Raw genomic sequence first — 13623 nt, forward strand, 5'->3', positions numbered from 1 at the left:
CGCCGCCTCAACGTTGCCGCTCCACTATACACTACACTACTATACACTATACTACTATACACTATTATACACTATACTACTATACACTGGTATACACTGCTATACACTATACTACTATACACTGTTATACACTATACTACTATACACTGGTATACACTGCTATACACTATACTACTATACACTGTTATACACTGCTATACACTGCTATACACTATTATACACTATACTACTATGCACTACACTATACTACTATGCACTACTATACACTACTATACACTATACTACTATGCACTACACTATACTACTATGCACTACTATGCACTACTATACACTACTATACACTATACTACTATGCACTACACTATACTACTATACACTACTATGCACTGCTATACACTACTATACACTATACTATGCACTGCTATACACTACTATATACTACTATACTACTATGCACTACTATACACTACCATGCACTACTATACACTACTATATACTACTATACACTACACTATACTACTATACACTACTATGCACTGCTATACACTACTATGCACTACGATACACTATACACTGCTATACACTACTATACACTATACTACTATACACTGCTATACACTACTATACTACTATACACTGCTATACACTACTATACACTATACTACTATGCACTACACTATTCTACTATACACTACACTACTATGCACTACACTATACTACTATACACTACTATGCACTGCTATGCACTACGATACACTATACTACTATACACCGCTATACACTACTATGCACTACTATGCACTACGATACACTATACTACTATACACTGCTATACACTACTATACACTGCTATGCACTACTATGCACTACGATACACTATACTACTATACACTGCTATACACTACTATGCACTACGATACACTATACACTGCTATACACTACGATACACTGCACATTGGGCTCTATGAAAGGCCGTCGTTAACAGGGGTGACCGTTAAGACGGGTCTACTCGACTTGCGTGGTCATTCGTGCCGATCGCATCGCTCACAATCGCTGAGCAACCGCAGACGAGCGGGAAGGCAGCGGCCAGGCGGTGATGAGGCTGCTGTTTAACAACGGTCACCCGTGCTCTGCAGTGTTCTATATATATTAAGTTGTTTTCAGGCGAGTTAATGAGTGTTTATACACGTGGCAGGAATCCGGAGAACCCAGAGAGGGGGCAACACTGTATCCCCATTCAGAAGGGACACATGGAGATTGGTCTCCTGGCGAGCCAAGGAATGGCTCCTCGGCACCCACTGCAAAGGGAGTCTCGCAACATTTCTGCGAACCACCAACCCTCGCTGCTTCTGCTTCCGCTGTGCTGAATTACAGGCAGCCACGTGCAGAGCCACCCCCGGCCCGGCTAGGAAGTTCTGTGTGTGTGTGTCACTGTGTGTGTGTGCCACTGTGTGTGTGTGTGTCACTGTGTGTGTGTCACTGTGTGTGTGTGTCACTGTGTGTGTGTCACTGTGTGTGTCACTGTGTGTGTGTGTCACTGTGTGTGTGTGTCACTGTGTGTGTGTCACTGTGTGTGTGTGCCACTGTGTGTGTGTCACTGTGTGTGTGTGTGTCACTGTGTCTGAGTGTCACTGTGTGTGTGTGTCACTGTGTGTGTCACTGTGTGTGTGTGCGTAAGGTCGGGAGCGGTAGTGTAGCAGTTCACACGCTGCACTACGAACCCGGCAACCCGAGTTCGATTCCCGCTTATGGCCAACACCGGTGACAATTATTTGAACTGTTCCTGGGCCTCCCCCCCTAGGTCGACTCTGCCTCAAATGAGTACCCGGTGCGGTGTGTAAACATCGCCATTGGGGAGACAAAGGCGGCCGGGCGTGGTGTTGGCCACCCAGCCCCTCGTGTGCCGTGCCGGCCTTCATAGGCGCTGCTACTCGCTAACAGCACTTGCCCCAACAATCTGTTAAAGGCTATACTGGGGATCTTTGTCTTTGGACCAGTCTATCCCTAGAAATGGAGGCTCCCTTTTCCACCTGGTGTGCCCAGCTTACTTCTTCCTTGCAACCGAGCTCATGGACGAACACTCACGCAGGAAATGAGAGTTTAGAGGTGGTCCTCCCACCCTCCGTCAACTCAGCCTGAAATTAGGTTGTAGTCACGGGACTCCCCTAGGTTGACTCAGACAGAAATTGGAATCCAGAGAGGGCCTCCGCTTTGGTTGAATTGACCCAAGATGAGGATCTGGTCAGGGTCTCCTCTAGGTTGACTCAGCCTGAAATGATGATCAAGTGAAGCGGGTTGGCACGCTGCTGGCGCGTGCGTGACCCCTACGTTTGTCTCGACGGCGATGTTCGCCACGATCCCCACCTGGACCGTAGCAGCAGCAGCAGCAACAACAACAATCATCTCGCGTTTCCCACAACCCACCCAGACGGGATTCCGTTTCGTTTTTGTAGTGATATTATTTATTTTGTATCCACGTGCAGTCGTTCTCCCCTTTCCACGAAAACGACCGTCGACCAAATTCACCGCCAACCGACCGTGGGGATGACGCGTTGGAAGACGATCGGAAGTTGACCTTTTTGACCCTAAAAACGTAGTTTGTCACATTTAAACACTCAGTGTTGAGAAATTGACAAAACATATTATAGGATTCATATTCATGAACACCGTAGTTAAATAATGAATAAATTTGCCGCAATTGGCGCCCGCGTGGGATAGCTTTAACGCGCCGGCATTCTAAACGTTAACGTCAGTCGGAAACCGTGGGGTCCTCTATGGGAGGCGAAACGTGAATCGAGAAAACGTTAACCGATTTCACCGTAAACCGATTTCACCGTAAACCGATTTCACCGTAAACCGATTTCACCGTAAACCGATTTCACCGTAAACTGATGTCACCGTTAACCGAGAAACTTGTCGCGTTGTTCAATGTCCCGTGGCGGGACTGTAGCTGGTGAAACAGGGTCAGGGCGTCTCCCTTCCCACCCCACCGTGCCCCCATTCTCTGTTTCTCTCTCTAATCCACACTCCCCTCCCTCCCACCTACCCACCCCCAACCTCACCACCACCAACAACCACACTCCCCTCTCTCTGCTGTTCCTGCCCCCTCCCACCACACACACATACGGATAGAGTTCCGTTTCGTCCAGGCTGGCTGAGTGGCTGGGTGGCTGGGTGGGTAGGTGCCTGAGTGGCCGGGTGGATTGTTGGGTGGGTGGCTGGTTGACTGGGTGGGTAGGTGGCTGGGTGGATGGGTGGGTGGGTGGATGGCTGGCTGGGTGGGTGGGCGGCTGGGTGGCTGGGTGGGTGGCTGGCTGGCTGGCTGGGTGGCTGGCTGGCTGGCTGGGTGGCTGGCTGGGTGGGTGGCTGGCTGGCTGGGTGGCTGGCTGGGTGGGTGGCTGGCTGGCTGGCTGAGTGGCTGGGTGGGTGGCTGGCTGGCTGGTTGGGTGGCTGGCTGAGTGGCTGGGTGGGTGGCTGGCTGGCTGGGTGGGTGGCTTGCTGGGTGGCTGGCTGGCTGGCTGAGTGGCTGGGTGAGTGGGTGGCTGGATGGGTAGGTGCCTGAGTGGCTGGGTGGGTGGCTGGCTGGCTGGGTGGGTGGCTGGCTGGGTGGCTGGCTGGCTGGGTGCGTGGCTGGCTGGCTGAGTGACTGGGTGGGTGGCTGGGTGGCTGGCTGAGTGGCTGGGTGAGTGGGTGGCTGGGTGGGTAGGTGCCTGAGTGGCTGGGTGGGTGGCTGGCTGGCTGAGTGACTGGGTGGGTGGCTGGCTGGGTGGGTAGGTGCCTGAGTGGCTGGCTGGGTGGGTCGCTGGCTGAATGGATGCGTGGCTGGCTGGCTGAGTGGCTGGGTGGCTGGGTGGGTAGGTGCCTCAGTGGCCGGGTGGGTGGTTGGGTGGGTGGCTGGCTGAGTGGCTGGTTGGCTCTGTGGGTAGGTGGCTGGGTGGATGGGTGGGTGGGTGGATGGGTGGCTGGGTGGCTGGCTGGCTGGGTGGATGGCTGGCTGGGTGGGTGGCTGGCTGGCTGGGTTGGTGGCTGGCTGGCTGGGTGGGTGGCTGGCTGGCTAGCTGGGTGGCTGGCTGGGTGGCTGGCTGGCTGGATGGGTGGCTGGCTGGCTGAGTGACCGGGTGGGTGGGTGACTGGTTGGCTGAGTGGCTGGGTGGGTGGATGCCTGAGTGACTGGGTGGCTGGCTGGGTGGATCGCTGGCTGAATGGATGGTTGACTGGGTGGGTAGGTGGGTGGGTGGCTGGGTGGGTGGGCGGCTGGGTGGGTGGGCGGCTGGGTGGGTGGGCGGCTGGGTGGCTGGCTGGCTGGCTGGGTGGGTGGGTGGCTGGCTGGGTGGGTGGCTGGCTGGGTGGGTGGCTGGCTGGCTGGGTTGGTGGCTGGCTGGCTGGGTGGGTGGCTGGCTGGCTGGCTGGGTGGCTGGCTGGGTGGCTGGCTGGCTGGATGGGTGGCTGGCTGGCTGAGTGACCGGGTGGGTGGGTGACTGGTTGGCTGAGTGGCTGGGTGGGTGGATGCCTGAGTGACTGGGTGGCTGGCTGGGTGGATCGCTGGCTGAATGGATGGTTGACTGGGTGGGTAGGTGGGTGGGTGGCTGGGTGGGTGGGCGGCTGGGTGGGTGGGCGGCTGGGTGGGTGGGCGGCTGGGTGGGTGGGCGGCTGGGTGGGTGGGCGGCTGGGTGGCTGGCTGGCTGGGTGGCTGGCTGGGTGGGTGGCTGGCTGGGTGGGTGACTGGCTGGGTGGGTGGGTGACTGGCTAGCTGGGTGGCTGGGTGAGTGGCTGGCTGACTGGGTGGGTGGGTGGCTGAGTGGCTGGGTGGCTGAGTGGCTGGGTGGCTGAGTGGCTGGGTGGCTGAGTGGGTGGGTGGCTGAGTGGCTGGGTGGCTGGCTGGGTGGCTGGGTGAGTGGCTGGCTGGCTGATTGGCTGGGTGAGTGGCTGGGTGAGTGGCTGAGTGGGTGTTGCCACAATGCGCCTCATAACAAAAAGCGCTCAGGCCTTGTCCAGACCACCAGCACAAAATAACTGAACGTGCGGGGTGTGACGTCGTGCCGGAGCGCAAAACTGAACGAGTTGATAAATCGAGGGCCATGCCAATCGTTCAGCGGTGATGCACGGACACGGCTGTCGACCGGTTTGCCCACGTTAGAACTCAATCGGCAGAGTGCAGTGGCAATGGCCACGGATTTCTCATCACATCTCTTGAGTCAGCGGTTCTGAGCCACAGCGTGTGGAGTCGGTGGTCTGGATGAGGAGGCCTGATGAGAGCTCCTATACACGCAATGCCGCAAGCCCTCAGCGGGTTGTTGAACCATGGCCAGTCTGCTGCCGTTACCGCCGGTGGTTATTAGGGTTTGAATTGGAGCTGATATTTCGTGTACAGTTTTTTTTGCCTTGGCGCAGCCGCCACTTAACCCAGCAGCCCCTCCCCACTCCGTCATCGCCCCCCTCCATCCGTCTCCTGCTGTTGCTGTGCGTCGGTAACGAGAGATACCGCCACCACCACCACCACCGCTCCTCTCCATTCAGCGAGCCCAGGGGATTAGGTTCCTGGCGTGACGGCCATGGGACAATAGCGAGGGGAGGGCCGGGTGGGGGAGGGTGTGAGAGTGACCAATCATCATCATCATCCACGGTCTATCTTAAACTAAACTGTTTTGTTTGACCAGGTAAGGCTCCGCTGGGCTATGTCGATCTTTTTTCAGAAGCGACTTGGCTATCGCAAATGATTGCTCATCGTGTGGACATTTATAGCAGCAGCCAAATATTCTAAAGGCGTGGTGATGTTCATTCTAAATGTGGAGGGAATAACCAGAGTGTCTGGGGAGAAACCCCCACGCAACCACGGGGAGAGAGGGAGACACGCAAACTCCAAATATACAGCAGCAGGCGTCAAGGCTTGGGATCGAGCCCACGACCTCCTGTATACCAGGCGAGGGAGTTGACATCTCCTAGCCACCGTGGTGATGATGGTGGAACCCACGACCTCCTGTATACCAGGCGAGGGAGTTGACATCTCCTAGCCACCGTGGTGATGATGGTGGAACCCACGACCTCCTGTATACCAGGCGAGGGAGTTGACATCTCCTAGCCACCGTGGTGATGATGGTGGAACCCACGACCTCCTGTATACCAGGCGAGGGATTTGACATCTAGCCACCGTGGTGATGATGGTGGAACCCACGACCTCCTGTATACTAGGCGAGGGAGTTGACATCTCCTAGCCACCGTGGTGATGATGGTGGAACCCACGACCTCCTGTATACTAGGCGAGGGAGTTGACATCTCCTAGACACCGTGGCACCACTGCTGGATGGGGCCCTCCCTCGAGCCGCCGCCTCCTCCCCCCTTCACCCTCCCCCTCTTCGCGATGTCGCAATCCACGCCGCTCGCACGCAAAGCCGATGCGACCGACGGTCGTGGTCTGTCCGCTGTTGGACCAAGGCTGCACCCTAGGCCGCCGCCGTCGTGTCTCTTGCGAGCACGTGATGCCCTCACCCCCCCCGGCACCCCCCCCAGCCCCCTCCTCTGAGCGCGTCGCCGCTCGTGTTCTCTCATCCACGCCGCTCCTCTCAGCGTCTCTCCGTGGGGTCGCGAGCCTCCATCTCTCTCCTTCTCATAGTGCTAATGACTGCCCTTCTAATCATGATCATTACTGCCCTTCTAATCATGATAATGACTGCCCTTCTAATCATGATCATTACTGCCCTTCTAATAATGATAATGACTGCCCTTCTAATAATGATAATAACTGCCCTTCTAATCATGATAATGACTGCCCTTCTAATAGTGATAATGACTGCCCTTCTAATCATGATGACTGCCCTTCTAATCATGATAATGACTGCCCTTCTAATCATGATGACTGCCCTTCTAATCATGATAATGACTGCCCTTCTAATCATGACTTCCCTTCTAATCATGATAATGACTGCCCTTCTAATAATGATGACTGCCCTTCTAATCATAATGACTGCCCTTCTAATAATGATAATTACTGCCCTTCTAATCATGATAATGACTGCCCTTCTAATAGTGATAATGACTGCCCTTCTAATCATGATAATGACTGCCCTTCTAATCATGATAATGACTGCCCTTCTAATCATGATAATGACTGCCCTTCTAATCATGATAATGACTGCCCTTCTAATCATGATAATGACTGCCCTTCTAATAGTGATAATGACTGCCCTTCTAATCATGATAATGACTGCCCTTCTAATAGTGATAATGACTGCCCTTCTAATCATGATAATGACTGCCCTTCTAATCATGATGACTGCCCTTCTAATCATGATAATGACTGCCCTTCTAATCATAATGACTGCCCTTCTAATCATGATAATGACTGCCCTTCTAATCATGATAATGACTGCCCTTCTAATCATTATAATGACTGCCCTTCTAATCATTATAATGACTGACCTAATAATGATAATGACTGCCCTTCTAATCATGATAATGACTGCCCTTCTAATAATGATAATGACTGCCCTTCTAGTCATGATAATGACTGCCCTTCTAATAATGATGACTGTCCTAATAATGATAATGACTGCCCTTCTAATCATGATGACTGCCCTTCTAATCATGATAATGACTGCCCTTCTAATCATAATGACTGCCCTTCTAATCATGATAATGACTGCCCTTCTAATAGTGATAATGACTGCCCTTCTAATCATGATAATGACTGCCCTTCTAATAGTGATAATGACTGCCCTTCTAATAATGATAATGACTGCCCTTCTAATAATGATGACTGCCCTTCTAATAATGATGACTGCCCTTCTAATCATGACTGCCCTTCTAATCATAATTACTGCCTTTCTAATAATGACAATGACTGCCCTTCTAATAATGACTGCCCTTCTAATAATGATAATTACTGCCCTTCTAATCATGATAATGACTGCCCTTCTAATAATGATAATGTCTGCCCTTCTAATCACGATGACTGCCCTTCTAATAATGATAATGACTGCCCTTCTAATAATGATAATGACTGGCCTTCTAATCATGATAATGACTACCCTTCTAATAATGATAATGACTGCCCTTCTAATAATGGTGTGAGTGAGTGATGGTGTGAGTGATGGTGTGAGTGAATGTGTGAGTGAGTGACAGTGTGAGTGACGGTGTGAGTGAGTGAATGACTGTGTGAGTGAGTGACTGTGTGAGTGAGTGACGGTGTGAGTGACTGTGTGAGTGAGTGACCAACCGTGTGAGTGAGTGACTGTGAGTTAGTGACGGTGTGAGTTAGTGACTGTGTGAGTGAGTGAGTGACGGTGTGAGTGAGTGGCTGTGTGAGTGACTGTGTGAGTGAGTGACGGTGTGAGTGACTGTGTGAGTGACTATGTGAGTGACGGTGTGAGTTAGTGACTGTGTGAGTGACGGTGTGAGTTAGTGACTGTGTGAGTGAGTGACTGTGTGAGTGAGCGACGGTGTGAGTGACTGTGTGAGTGACTATGTGAGTGACGGTGTGAGTCTGTGACTGTGTGAGTGATGGTGTGAGTGAATGTTTGTGAATGAAAAACTAAGCCGAGGTTTTTACCCTTTCTGGCAATAATAAAATAGGAGCTGTGTTCAGATGTTCAAGCACCCAAATCGATGATACACCTTTTAGCAAGGTATCAAGTCCGCATTCACCACACACAGCACTCGTGCCAAAAACCATGCAACCAGACATGCTCTTGTCATAATATTTGAATTGTTTTTGAAAACTGATTGGCCTACACCAAAGACTTCTTCAGGGCCTAGTCTCACCACCGGTGTTAAACCAGAGAACAACGCCCAACGGGGACCACTACAAAGACAATGCAGTTATATCTGTCATCGATAGAGTGTGAGCGGAGTTTGTGTGTTCTCCCCTTGTCCTGCATGGGTTTCTTCCCATAGCTAAACAAACGCGCACACACACAGTGTAACTGATCTTGACCCAAATGTCTCAATGCTGAAACGCCACCGACAAATGATTCATTTGGGATAACACAGCAGCAGCAACATCGCCCCCTACTGCACAAACTTGGCAGGATCCTCCTGAAAAAGGTGCCTTGAGACTCGGCGAGGCCCTCTGGGGTATATCAGATTAAATAAATCGATGGCAAACGTGGCGTGAATTCCTCTTACAAAGCAACTGCCGGGGGTTGGTGGATCGTCGAGGAGGGAGTCGCACCCTCGCTCGCAGGGGGGAGGCGCCGCGGCAAAATGCCGACTCCACCTTCGCCATCTGTGTGGGGATCGAGCGTTGCCCCCTCCCCCACCCCCCCCTCGCACGCGTGCTCCGGTTTCCTCCCACGTGCACACTCACTGGACACGCCTTGGTATATGTGGAGGACGACAGAACTTGGGCGATATGTTGGTCGATGGTGGCTGCTGCTGCTACTTGCTGCTACTGCTGCTACTTGCTACTGCTACTGCTTGCTGCTGCTGCATGCTGCTGCTGCTGCTACCTGCTGCTGCTGCTGCCTGCTGCTGCTTGCTGCTGCTGCTACTTGCTGCTGCTACTGCTGCTGCTGCTACTTGCTGCTACTGCTGCTACTGCTACTGCTACTTGCTGCTGCTGCTGCTTGCTACTGCTGCTTATTGCTGCTGCTGCTTGCTGTTGCTGCTTGCTGCTACTGTTGCTGCTGCTGCTACTTGCTGCTGCTACTTGCTGCTGCTACTGCTGCTACTTGCTACTGTTGCTGCTGCTACTTGCTGCTGCTGCTGCTACTTGCTGCTGCTGCTTGCTACTGCTGCTGCTACTTGCTGCTGCTGCTACTTGCTGCTGCTACTGCTGCTGCTACTTGCTGCTGCTGCTGCTGCTACTTGCTGCTGCTGCTACTTGCTGCTGCTGCTACTTGCTGCTGCTTGCTGCTACTGCTGCTACTTGCTGCTGCTGCTACTTGCTGCTGCTACTTGCTGCTGCTGCTACTTGCTGCTGCTGCTACTTGCTGCTGCTTGCTGCTACTGCTGCTACTTGCTGCTGCTGCTACTGCTGCTGCTACTTGCTGCTGCTGCTACTTGCTGCTGCTACTTGCTGCTGCTGCTACTTGCTGCTGCTACTGCTGCTGCTACTTGCTGCTGCTGCTACTTGCTGCTGCTTGCTGCTACTGCTGCTACTTGCTGCTGCTGCTACTGCTGCTGCTACTTGCTGCTGCTGCTATTTGCTGCTGCTACTTGCTGCTGCCTTCCCGCTCGGCTGTGGCTCCTTGGGAATCTGCGTGAACAGTGACGGTGCCGTCGCCGCATCGACGCGGCACTTTCAGATGCGCTTCTGCGGCCGTCTGGAACGTTCCTTCCTTACCAATATTAGGAAGCCACTGGAGCTATGCTCTTTTAAATTATGTAGATCTCCACGATACACTACTATACACACTACACTACTATACACTAAAATACTATACACTACAATATTATACACTACACTAAACACTACTATACTGTACACTACTATACACTACTATATTATACGCTACACTACACACTACTATACACTACACTATTATACACTACACTATATATCTTACCTGTAAATGTAATTTTTGTGTGTCTGTGTGTGTGGCCGAGACTTGTGAAGGATTTGGCTCGCGAACCGTGGGGGTTTACGTTTAAACAAAGTACCCAGGCAGCACGCCATGCGCCCCGTGCTGAGCCAGCGCTGTTCCGATGTTGCGTCCGTCACCTTTAAAGTAGTTCAATGAGCAGTTTAGTGCTGTTTTGGGTTATTTATTTCTTACATAGCGCGTGCTCGACCCTACCAAGTCACACGCGTTCGGTGGGGGGCAGGGACCCTACCAAGTCACACGCGTTCGGTGGGGGGCAGGGACCCTACCAAGTCACACGCGTTCGGTGGGGGGGCAGGGACCCTACCAAGTCACACGCGTTCGGTGGGGGGCAGGGACCCTACCAAGTCACACGCGTTCGGTGGGGGGCAGGGACCCTACCAAGTCACACGCGTTCGGTGGGGGTGAGGGGGGGATTTCTCTTTGGTGTAGACACTGCGCAAGGTAGCACACAGATTTACAACTCCCTTCAAACATGTATTACCATGTCTGTTTGCTCATTACAAATTGCCTTTTATAGGTTAGACTTGCGGGAAGTACCCAGCGTTGCCCGAGTAAAAAAGACGCACACACACATCGACTTACACACACACCGACTTACACACACACAGACATCGACCCACACACACAAACACATCGACTTACACACATATCGACGTACACACACACAGCGACTCACACACGCACATCTACTTACACACACACACATGGACTAACACAACAACCGCCATTCGCCACTAAGTGGCGGTGACGTCACCACGACGCTTGTGCCAGGCTATGTGCACCCTGAGGCCACGTGAAGTGTCGAACGCCCGCTGGCAGGAGGTCACGGGGCAGACCCAGGTGCCACGGGTCGACTGACTGAGATGACTGGCTGATGCACCACCTGTGCCCCCTACTGTGCCAACCTGCTGTGCTTTAGCCACCCGGCGCTCCGCTCGTTGTTCTGAGCGTCGTTCCTCCGCCCTCTGATGTTGTTTGAGGGCGACTGCCTCCAATTGCCCAGTAGCGTCCTTCACGAGCATCCTACACAGAGACCAATCTTGACACCACTGGTACCAGTCATCAGCAAGTCCACTCAGCTCCACATCCTTCTGTACCACATCACTCCATCTCTTCTCTAGCCCGTGCCGCGCCCATTTAGCCCTCTCTATCCGGCCGAAAAAAAGCTGTTTAGGTATGCGGTGGCTGGGCATGCGAGCTACATGACCCAGCCATCGCAGCCTTGCCTGCCGGAGGAGCTCACCGATGGGACTTTGCCCAGAGCTTTCAAGGATTTGTGAGCTTCTCACACAATCCGGCCTGGTTAATCCCAGGATGGATCGAAGGCAGGCCAGCCTAAATGTTTCTAACCGGCGAAGATGTTCCATTAGGGGGGTCCACGTTTCGCAAGCATAGAGAAGGGAGGGAATGACCGTGGCCGAGAAGACCTGAAGCTTAGTGCGGAGCGACAGACCAGGTAGCTTCCACACAGCGTTACGCAACCGATGAAAAGATAATTCCGCTCGACTGATTCAGAGTGAGACATCTGCTGTTAAACTGGAGCCAGGTCATAAGCACACTGCCCAGGTATGGGAAACTCTCCACTCTCTCCACAACTGCCCCATCACCAATTGGGAGTTGTGGGGGTGGAGTGTCTGGTACAAAATACCCAGGCAGGTGCTTAGTCTTGGTGGGGCTGATGGGAAGGCCCCACCTCTTAGTGGCACGCTCCAGGTTCAGCAGCGCCTCCAACTCCTCCTCTGAGTGAGTGGCAATTACCAGATCATCGGCATTAATAACGTGGTTGACCAATAGGGAGCCATCCCTTGACCGCACCCGGGCATCGATCAGCCTCCCATTGTATCTGTACCAGATGGAAATTCCTCTGGTACAGCCATTAAAGGCTTCACGAACTACGTGGTCGAAAAAGATGTGAAATAATGTGGGAGCCCTCTATCAGTCTCTCTCTGTCTCTCTCTCTCTTGCCCTCTATCAGTCTCTCTTCCTCTCTGTCAGTCTCTCCCAGTCTCTCTATCGCTCTCACTCGTCTCTCTCAGTCTCTTTCTTGCTCTCTCAGTATCTCTCTCACTCTCTTTTACAATCACTTACCCCTTCTCTCTCTCACACACTCGTTCTCACTTGCTCTCGGTCTCTCGCTCTCTCAGTCTCTCTCTCTCATTCTCACTTGCTCTCTCTTTCTCTCTCTGCGTCTTTCACGCTGTCTTAATTTGTCTCTCTTCTCTCTGGCTCCCTCTCTCTTTATCTCACTCTATGTCGCTCTCTCTCTATTTCCTTCTCTCCCTCTTTCTCTCCTGCCCTTTCTTCATTAGTGGCTTTATCACTGATTTCTCGAAAAGGCTGCACACCCATAACGACGGCCCTTATCGTGATCTCGCAGCCGTCGCGCTGGAGAGAAAAACGCTTCCTCCTATTGAGACCATTTTCTCGTATTCTGATAGAATGTGCAGAATTAACTCTGTGTGCATGATGTTGTGAGAAGTTGTGTGTGTGTCAGTGTGGGTCAGTGTTTGTCGGAGTGTGTGGGTGTGTGTAGGTCACCGTGTGTGTAGGCCATCGTGTGTGTGTGTGTCAGTGTGGGTCAGTGTTTGTCGGAGTGTGTGTGTCAGTGTGGGTTAGTGTTTGTTGGTGTGTGTGGGTCTGTGTGTAGGTCACCGTGTGTGCGTGGGTCAGTGTGGGTCAGTGTTTGTCAGTGTCTGTGTGGTGCATGTTGTGGGCTTGTGATGGAACGGCGTGTTGGTGACGACGAGTCCATGGGCTGCACAGAAGTTTTGCAGCCTCCTACCGTTGTTATTGAGCCGATCTGGCCCGTGCCTTCCAGTCACTCCGTCCCAGGTGGCTGCGCCGTGACCCAATCGGGCACTCAACTCACTCAACAGGACGACTCTATCTCGAGGGGCGACTATCTCGAGGGGCGACTCTATCTCGAGGGGCGACTATCTCGAGGGGCGACTATCACGAGGGGCGACTCTATCTCGAGGGGCGACTCTATCTCGAGGGGCGACTATCACGAGGGGCGACTCTATCACGAGGGGCGACTCTATCACGAGGGGCGACTCTTTCTCGAGGGGTGACTATCACGAGG

General features: G+C 52.8%; 1 protein-coding gene across 4 annotated transcripts in view; it reads left to right on the forward strand.

The window, feature by feature from the left end:
• LOC116954885 (rho guanine nucleotide exchange factor 18-like) overlaps window positions 1–13623 on the forward strand; it is a 250740-nt gene that overhangs the window by 56322 nt on the left and 180795 nt on the right. The window lies entirely within an intron of this gene.

Source organism: Petromyzon marinus, chromosome 57 (genome assembly GCF_048934315.1).
Source record: "Petromyzon marinus isolate PM22_M1 ecotype Great Lakes invasive population chromosome 57, UKy_Petmar_22M1.pri1.0, whole genome shotgun sequence".
Taxonomy (NCBI): domain Eukaryota; kingdom Metazoa; phylum Chordata; class Hyperoartia; order Petromyzontiformes; family Petromyzontidae; genus Petromyzon; species Petromyzon marinus.